This window comes from Lathyrus oleraceus, chromosome 3, assembly GCF_024323335.1.
Source record: "Lathyrus oleraceus cultivar Zhongwan6 chromosome 3, CAAS_Psat_ZW6_1.0, whole genome shotgun sequence".
In the NCBI taxonomy this organism is placed as follows: Eukaryota; Viridiplantae; Streptophyta; class Magnoliopsida; order Fabales; family Fabaceae; genus Lathyrus; species Lathyrus oleraceus.
In genome coordinates this window covers 498821048-498831004 of record NC_066581.1, presented here as the reverse complement: position 1 = coordinate 498831004, position 9957 = coordinate 498821048, and the positions used below count along the sequence as shown (strand labels likewise).

The window sequence follows — 9957 nt, the reverse complement described above, 5'->3', positions numbered from 1 at the left end:
CGGCACTTGAGTTTACACCTTGGGCCAACCAAAAGTTCAAGGTCCCAATTTCTCATTCAAGTTCAAAAGAGAGGAAAAATTCAATTTTATAAGTCAAATCCTTTTTTAGCTCAATACAGGGGCATCATACGTTGTCATGCGAAACAAATATAACTACTGCCAAACAATAACAGAACCTCAAGAGGGTTCAGTCTGTTCTGCAGCATGAAGCTATCAAACCATGGTCCTTCAAATAACCTGCAAACCGGCAGCAGTCTGACCTTGAACACATCAGTCCCAGCAAGCTTGTGACGTATACATCCGCCAACCCCACAACAGGAGCACGTCAAAACTGTAATGTGCAACCCCACAACACCATATCATGGCTGCAGTGATCCAAGTGAAGGCCGATGCTCTCTATCTGCTGCAAAAGTATGATACAGCAATTCAGTTTTGGGACCAGAGTCTGAATTTTGCAGAAAAGAATTTTGTCTTGGCAAACAGTGTGAACAATTCCATGCATAATAATTACTCAAGTGCAAAAATGTGGAGATGGTCATTTATATCTAAGTGTTACTTTCGTTTGGGGAAGCTTGATGCATCACTTAATGTTATTGAAAATTACAGCAAACAGCATCTGCCAATGGGAAGTGTGTGATTGATAACATTGAAGAGTTGCTGTCATTAGCCGCCACTTGACATCACAAGCAGAAAATGCAGAAGAATAAAAGACGGTACCTGAGCTCCTTGTCACCATAATCCTGTTAAACAACAAGCAACTCATTAATTGCCATGATAAGTGCATTGAAATACTACCTGCAACATCAATAAATCCATCTTCATTATGCCAACAAGACACCGTGCAAGAATCCTGCAGGCCTCAATCACCCTACTGCACCACATCAAGTCAGAAGGCAAACCTCAACCATGTTGCAAATTGTCCCTGCTGGAAACCAATGCCTAGATGTGCAAAATCACAACATTCTGCAGCCCATACAACATTAGTCAGTTCATGACCAGATTGGAAGGGCTTGCTCCAAGAACCGGTATTTGCCAAAACTCGTTGAGATCCAAAAAGACAGTATCTGTACAACCAACAGCTTTTGAGACATAAGCTTCAGATGCAATCTCAACAACAGGTCGTCCAACTCCAACAAGCTCTTAAGCGAGATCAGACGCAACCTGCATAACAAACGAAAACCAATTCATGCGACTAAGAGTTTTTTTTGGTACATGTTATCCAAAGGTGCATCAGTCCTTACAGAAGAGAAAACTCAACATTAAATAGAAAAAGGCCAATGCAACCTGAAATCCAACCATGTTGCGAAACTTACCTTCAGAGCAACAACATGAATTAACAGCAGAACTCACGCCAAAGTCAATATGAAAGCATCAACCTCAAATCCTTCGTGGTTACTCATCCTTCAACAACGAAAAAGGCTTATAATTTCGTTGGAAAAACTGGCCCTTCATCCGCCTCAGAAGGAAGGATTAGCAAATTCAACACGGCAGGCATTGTATCCATTTGAACGTCAAGCCACCCAAAACCAAGTTCAGACCAATACTCTGAATTCACTGCAGTAAAAGCAAAATGGCAACAGTAAAATTTCAAGAGGAATTCCCAATTTGGTATCCAGACAAAATAGAGGGAAAAAGCTTGAGTGCAATTTACCGGTTCTGGTTTAGCATCAAGTAAGGCCAATCCTGACTGAGCACATGAAAAGGGGATTTGACAGAGACCTCTTTTGATCTCCAAACCCTAATTTGCAAACATAAATAGAGAGAAAGAGGAATCAGAGAGGATCGGCGGAAAAACCCTAAACAAAAGTATTTTGGAAACGGCGAAGAGGAGTAGCCGAAAAAAAAACCCTAAGAGAAAAGGAGAGGCGGACCAAACTTGAAAGAAAGAACCTTACCGTCAGCCAAGCGGACGATCCAACGGGCACCGGAGTTGAGTCGCCGGAAGAAAGAGCATTCTGAAAGAGGATCTAACACCGCTATTTCAATCGCCGTTGACCCCTTGTGATCAGGTAAATATCGATTTCGCTTTGGATTTGATCTTTTTGCTTTTTTCTTTTGGGTTTGAGCTTCATCAGTATCCTTCATATTCATATTGGTTATGTTTGGATTTTGTTTTTGTGTTTCTCCATTGCTTTGTTTGTTTACTGATAAAACAACTTTAATGTCGATCGCGTCTCGGAAATTGGCTATTGCTGATGGCTTTTCATTATCCCAGATAACCCTTCATTGCTCTGTAGCATTTAAGTGTCATTATTTCTTTTTTTCCGTCACCCAATAACCCTGCAATTAGGATGACCCTTGGGATTCCATTCCATGTTCATGTGAGGGTTATTCCAGAATAAGCCTCCACTTATCCAAGTCTGGAATTCAAGTTCGTGGGTTTTAGTTACCCATTAGTTCCAATGGCCTATTTCATTTCTTTTAGTTTTTATTATTATTGTTTGTTGTTCTCGCCATATATGTTCTAGTTGCTGTTAAGATAATGGCTAACCACCTGTGGCCGGGTGGATGGAAAGGAGTCCCATTTCCCCTTGTGTAGCGGGTTCGATACCCATATGTAACATTTTCTTTTCTTTAGCACTCTTTTTTCCATGTTTTTTTTTTGTTGTATTATAATTATACTCATGATTTCATTTGTTAATAATGCATAGTTGTTGTATTTTAATTTAGTTTAAAAAAACCATTTTTTCAAACTATAAAAACCATACTTTCTCGATTTAATATCGAGCCCATTTTTACACCCTTGTAAGTCGATTGCTTTTTAAGCATCGCCATCAACCTCACATAGCTTACTCTTGGGCTTTCTTACAATGAGACGGTTCCCTTACACTTACACTCATACGTTTTTTAATGCTCATTCATTTCATTTCTTTGATTATTTGATTTGATCATATACTTGTTAAAATATCTTATTGTTTGGTTGACTGTTGCCTACTTGTATGGTGTATGAGGCATATATTTATATTGTTTGATTACCATGTCAACCCCCATTCATAACAAATGTACCCCTCTCCCATGAAATGTATAAAATTTATTCTTTCATTCTTTATTCACCTGTTAATACAAGAATTAAAATGAACATTCGATAACCATTTCAAAACAAGATCAAAACCTCGATCCAACGTCGAGTAATCATTTTTCAAAACCTAACAGAACCAGCACGTATTCATCCACCCTTTTGTAAGTCGATTGCTTTATGCATCGCCATCAACCTTGTAAGTCGATTGCTTCATGCATCGCCATCTACCTTTATCCCTAACACTTCTCCTCGCTCCATTCGTCGATTCTTGTTCCGATTAGGTAGCACCCATTAGATAGAACCCTTTGTATGATAACATAGGTAGGATTCCCATATCCTTTTGTATGATAACATAGTTAGAATCCCCATTTCCCTTTGCATGCTAACATTAGGTAGATATCCCCATTTGTAAGTCCTAAACACTTAAGTACACATTGCATGACAACTCTAGGGCAGAGCTTTCCCCACTTCTAGACCTTTCCGAGCGTCTCCGATCTTGTGGCATGTAGTCCGTTTTATTGCAAAGAGGTAACTGCCTAAGACTCGATTCAGCGAGCCGCGACACCTACTGCTAGGACGCGAATACATCGCCCACTCTCCTTTGACACAACTGGTGTCCTCCTTTGTAAGCCCATGTTCAGATGGCAACCCCTATGTAGGGGAACTACATCGCCCTGATCCTTGTTCCAGACGAGGTATGTAGGCAGGTGGTCGTGCGAGACCACTCCGGGCACCTTTCTTTTTCTTTTGTGTGTGTTTTGGTTCGGATGCTGATGTAAGTCCAGTGATTGGCAGTCGGGCTCCACGTTTTCCCTTTTGTGTGTGTTTTGGTTCGGATGCCGATGTAAGTCCAGTGATTGGCGTTCGGGCTCCACGTTTGCCTTTTTGTGTGTTTTGGTTCGGATGCTGATGTAAGTCCAGTGATTGGCATTCAGGCTCCATGTTTGCCTGCTTGTGTGTTTGTTTGTTTGGCGTGCGTGTAGCCGAACTACGGCAACTCTGATTCTCATGTTCAGATGAGATACGTAGGCACAAGATGCGATGTCTTGCCGAGTTTGACTAATGACTAACAACTAATCCTTGTTTGCTTTCGCCCTCGTTGCGATCCTTTCTCTCGCCCTCGTTGCGATCGAGACCTTCCCTTTCTCTTGCCCTAGTCGCAATCGAGACCTTTGTTCCCGTAGTTAGCTTGAACTACGTTTTGCTCTGATTCTCATTCCCGATGAGATACGTAGGCATAAGACGCGATGTCTTAGCGAGCACACTTATCCTTAACCCATAGGTACCCGAGCTACGAAGACTCTGATTCTCATATTCAGATGAGATACGTATGCAGTGGATGCGACATTCGTGCGAGTCATTTTCTTTGACCCCTTTTCTTAGTAAATAGTACATTAGATAAACACACACCCTTTAGACAAGAAACGACAAGAGTGGATCCCGTAGAGTACTACGGATGCGTAGGGGTGCTAATACCTTCCCTTCGCATAATCGACTCCCGAACCCAAGATTTGGTTGCGAGACCTTGTCTTTTCCTTTCCTTTCTCCAGGTTTACTTCGAGCGTTTCCTTTCCCTCCTTTGGGATAAATAACGCACGGTGGCGACTCTTCTGTCATTTTCTTTCTCGCCGGTTGTTTTTTTCGCACCACCGTATTTTTCGGGTTGCGACAGCTGGCGACTCTGCTGGGGAATACTGTTTCCCTAAGCGAGTCCCTCCTAGCTTTTGTAGGTTTCTTGTTTGTTGGGTGTTTATTCTTTTGTACAGTTATTTATTTTCAGCATTTACCTGCTTTACCTTATTGCATTCATGTACATATGTTTGTTGTATCTGCTGTTGTTTATCTGTTTGTTGGGGTGGGGGTGTTCTATGAGAGGTAAGCCCATTACCCAGGCTTGAGTGTACACACAGATTTTAGAGTGGATGTTCATGAGGCTTGCGTGGCATGTTGCTACGTTAAGTCGTTCGTGAAGAACCACACCCAGACGAGGTTTCTCTTGGATATATTATGTCCTACGGATGTTCCGTAACGACATGACGTTCCTCTAGAAATTGTCGACTCTGGTGACCATTTTCCGAGAACTCAGTCGAGGCCTCTCCTCCGAGACGTGATTATGTTAGCTCTGGTGGGCGCATTCTCGCTGATCAATCCGAGGACCCCGAGACTGGGAACTTGCTTTAGGATGTCCTGTTGAGAGGAGTCAGTGGAGGTCTTTTATCCCGAAATAATGCCAAACCTTCAGTGGTAAACGTATTATTCTCGACTGAAGGACTGAAGCTGACAAACTTCTGTTCTTAGAACCTACCTGTGAGGGGAGGGTTTGATCTCTACAGATACGGTTTCTGCTAGTGGTGCTGTGATGGTGACTTTGGTTCAGCCAAATTTATGGATGTTTATTTCTGGGACGCCGGAGTTCTGTCCGTGGTTTATCAGCGGGTTCCGTTTATTTCGGATCCCTGGGCTGAATCTGTGGGTGCTCACTCAGATGGTGACTCAGTTCTCCAGACATGGGGTCAGATGCCAGTTGATCAGATTGACTTTGGGTTTCAGATGGTTGTGATCAGAGTTCAAGCCGAAGCTTCGGATCCTGTGTGCCGAGATGCACAACCTGCCAGTCTTGGCTCCATCCTTTGCATCATAGCATGTTTATTTTCCAAAAAAATAATAATGCATGAATAAAAGTTAACTCGCATGTGCATATCCTTTTCAGGATCATTCATGATAAAATAGCATCCGCATCATATGCATATCATGCACATATCATCCTTGCATTGCAGACATGCTTGGGAGAGACTTCTCACTCTGGGTTTTGACTGAGACGGGATTGTTGATCATCGTCCGCACCGCAACCAGATTGAATCATCAGAGGAGTATGGATCAAGTCCAAGCTGAGTTGGCTGAGATGAGGGCAGAACATGGCCCAGTTCATGACCATGATGCAAGGAGTTGTTCAGGGGCAAGAGGAGCTGCGTGCCTTAGCCCAGAGACAGGAAGCTGTGATTCTGTCGCCCAGTCGTGCTTCACCAGAGGGGTCCTTGTCAATGATAAAATTACTGCTGTCATTATTCCCGTCAACAACTATGCCGTGGGTGAAGATTTGAGGGGTATTATAATCAGTGGACAGCCCCTTGCTACAGAGACTGTTAATGTCAGAGCAACTCTTGCTCCGGTTCGCCATCCTGGCTCTTCAAATCCTTCAAGTTCTAAAAAGCCATCCTCTGGGGCACCCAGAAGGGGAGAGGGTGAAACAAACGTTGTGCACCGTCGGAGGAGTGTGAACAAAGGACAGTATCGGCAAGTTGCTGCTGTGACTATTCCAGCCACTCAAACTCAACAACAACAGAGAAGACCAACTCAGCAATATCAGCATCAACAACATCATCCTCAGCAGCAGGCTTACCGGCCTCCCAATGGTAATCAAGCCAGTACGAGTAATGAGAGGAAGAAGATCATTTTTGATCCGATCCCTATGTCCTATGCAGAGCTGTATCCCTCTTTGATAGAGCGGAACTTGATTATTCCCAGAGACCCGCCGGCTATACCCGTCAACCCTCGGTGGTGGTATAGGCCTGAACAGCATTGTGTGTATCATTCGGGTGCTCCTGGTCATGATGTGGATAGTTGTTTCCAGCTGAAGATGAAGGTTCAAGACCTTGTGAGGTCAGGGATTCCGAGCTTTGAAGACTTAGGTCCCCGTGTTAATCAAGCTTGAAGACGGCAAGTCCCGGGTTGGTGATGGTTATTCTTCTGAGGTCTTCAACAAAGAGGGTTGTTCAAAAGCAGAAGCTGCTGATGCAAAGGATTCTGACATTTGTCATCCCTTATAGGATCTATCGCAATTGGGTCACTGTGGGCGTTCCTACAGTCGTTCATAAGTCAGAGTAATAATCACTTTTTAAAAACCCTTCTCCCATGCCAAAAGGAGAAGTGATGACATTGGTGGCAACATTTTGTGCAATGATATTTTCATTCAAATAAATTCATGTTAAAACATTTGTTTTTCCATTTGTTTTCCCTTTTCGCTTTTTGCATGAAATTGGTGATCACAAAAAACCTTAAAAACAAGAATAAAAGCAATCTTTTCATCTGCATAACGATTGTCTTGTTTGTTTTCCAAAAAGCTTTTCATATCAAAATCATTATGCAGGTTGTTTCTTAAACCCATTGAACACAATGATCTGACGTCATCTCCCAATTGTGAATTCCCTGTATTCGAAGCGGAAGAAGATGATGTTGAAGGGATTCCTGACGAGATTTCCCGACTTCTTGAGCAAGAAAAGAAGATCACTCAGCTGTATCTCGAGAATCAGCAGAACAGCCAACTGGGGCATAAAAAAAATACAAAGAAAGAAGAGGGTGCAAAATCAAAAGAAATCAGAATCAAAAGAAAGAAAGAAAGAAACAAAAGAAAAAATAGCACCCTCAAAGTCCCAAGTTGACTGATGCTGAATTCGATCGAAAAGAAGAGATTAACTGCCATGTGTCATGGTCAGTTATATCAGCGGAGAGTGACGAAAGCACGCTATAAGAAGGTCAAGCCTCGTGTGTTCCGAGGGACCCTGTGCTCAAGAAAGTCTTGTCTTTCGTACCCGATTCCAGGGGCAAGTGAACCCTAAGCTATGAACGCCCATAGGTTGTCAAGAGAGTCTTTTCAGGCGGTGCTCTGAGACTTACAGCAATGGATGAAGAAGTTCACTCGTCCTGTGAATTCCCGATGCAGTCAAGAAATACTTCGCAAAAAAACAAAAAAGAACAAAAAGCTCGCTAAGTCGAACACCCCAAAGGGCAACTTAGGCAAAAAGGAGCGTCTCGGTGGATTGAAAACCCGAAAGGGCGATCCAGGCAAAAGTTAGAGACATTGAAAAAAAAAGAGAATTCGCATCCCGCTAGATTGAGCACCTCACACTGGGGCAATCTAGGCAAAAATTAGGGATTTGGCAAGTAACTGCATCTTGACAAGACTGTGTTCTATATCTGTCATCCGTCAGGAATCCTCGATGCGTCGTCGACTGAAGCTCTGAATACATCGAAATTCAGAATGGTAGAGTAAGGGTCATTATGTTCAATGTAGCCCTCTCCAATATATATCACCGATTTCAAACTTGTACAGATCTATGGAGTCTCGCCCTTTGCAGACTACCATTCCATCACATCAATTTGAGCTTTTATCCAATTATTTGCACTCTTATTTGTTTCAACTCAACAAACGTTTTGCATGTTTTAATTGATAAAGTATCATTGTTTTTCAAAATAAATAAATTTTTCAAAATTGTTCTCAAACTAAGTGAATATTCACAATGATGGAAGGATACTTAGGAGACCCACAGTGCTCTCCCAAGGGCGGTATGATTACCAACAGGTAAGACAATTGTTCGTATCTCGAGCATGACTGTATCTTTTCCCTGTAGAACCTCTCATGGTTTCTCCTCAGCGAGATTGCCCAGTGTAGTGTTGGTTGAAGTTGTTCATCTTCATGTCCCCGGCAGTGCAGTTTTTTTTTTTTTTTCTTTCTTCCAAGTCCCTATTAGCACCTATAGTGGGGCATCCCCAGTAGAGTGATGTTTGAGCCCTATTGTGGGGCATCCCTAGCAAGTTTGCTGTTTGGACGCTTTTTGTGGGGCAGTCCTAGGCAGAGCATTTATTGAAGACTTCAACTTTCCTCTCTCCAGCAGAGCAGTCTTCCTCCCTCCCCCAGCATGGGTGCTATTCTTGGAAGATTCAGTATTTGGTGGATTGACATCCAGTACTCCATCATGTCCTCAGATAGATCCCCAGCGGAGTTGTTAGCATGAGGAGCTTTATTGAGGCCTATCTATCTTCATCAGAGATCTGGTTGCTTCTGAGTATCTCTGATTTCCAGCACGAGTTGTTGTGGCGCGTCCGCCAGTATGTTGAACTCTTTTCTCCGGTTATGACTGACGATCCCTCCGGAAACCTCTGGTGGCCTTCCTCCCCAGTAGGATGGTGTTGCTCCCTGATATCCCAGTCTCCAGTGGATTTTCTTGGCTCTCTGGTGACTTTGGTTTTCCCTCCGGAAGAGTGGTACCGGATGGTTGATTCCCGGACCTGTGTGTTGAGCACGTCTGTTGGTCAGCATTCATCATACATTTTTAGGTATCATGCATACATGCATAATCATAGCATTCAGATACTCATGATGCAGCTGTTGCCGTGTATCTGTTGATGGTTGTCTCCTGCTATTTGTTGATACAGATCTCTCCAGTAGATCCTCCCTAACAGATTTGAGATCAGTGTCTCCTCAGCGAGCCTGAAGGTTACTGCCTTCCCAGTAGGGTTTGTGTTGAGGGTTTTCCCTCAGTGAGATCCCCAAGCGGATCGGGTTTGGAGAAAATCATCCCCAATAGAGATAAGAATGGGTTGCCTCCCCTAGCAGGGTAATCTCCAAGCAGTTCGGGTTCGATGAATTGCATCCTCAGCAAGGTTTGTCTTTCCCCAGCAGGGTGGAAGTTGACGTGATTATAAGATCCTCAGCACAGTTCCTGGAGTTCCCCGGTGTTTGTCTCTGGAGGAGACGCGTGTTTATGCATTCATCATTTAGATAAGCATAACATATTGCATCATTAGTGCATAGCATTTCCATGATCATGGGGCATTGTGTAAAACAAAAAAACTCATGCATCAACATTGCAAACATGTCCATTAGCCCTAGGCCGTGGTGACCAGCCGAGATTGGGTTGTTGGAAAGAGTTTAGCATCGCGCCATTGGATCGGCTTCAGAATTGGGTTCATCAGCATGGTTGAGAAGTTGGTGTTTTCCCAACAAGTGACTCCTTAGTTGAGTGGGTATCCCCAGCAGTGTTACTCCCCGAAGTTGGCATCATTTTGCAAGCTTAGTTCAATTCCCCTAGCATAAGTGGGTGAGTCTGATCTCTCCATGTAGAGTCTACCCTTTAAGCAGAAAGTGTCTACCATTTCCT

At 43.3% G+C, this 9957-nt stretch overlaps 1 long non-coding RNA gene across 1 annotated transcript; it reads right to left on the bottom strand.

The window, feature by feature from the left end:
* Positions 1-1031: 1031 nt before the first annotated feature.
* Positions 1032-2355, bottom strand: LOC127129677 (uncharacterized). The gene is made up of 4 exons (XR_007806378.1): positions 1896-2355; positions 1652-1738; positions 1314-1554; positions 1032-1161 (listed from the first exon to the last, which is right to left on the bottom strand). It is a non-coding gene; the product is annotated as an uncharacterized LOC127129677 (long non-coding RNA).
* Between the last annotated feature and the right edge of the window lie 7602 nt (positions 2356-9957).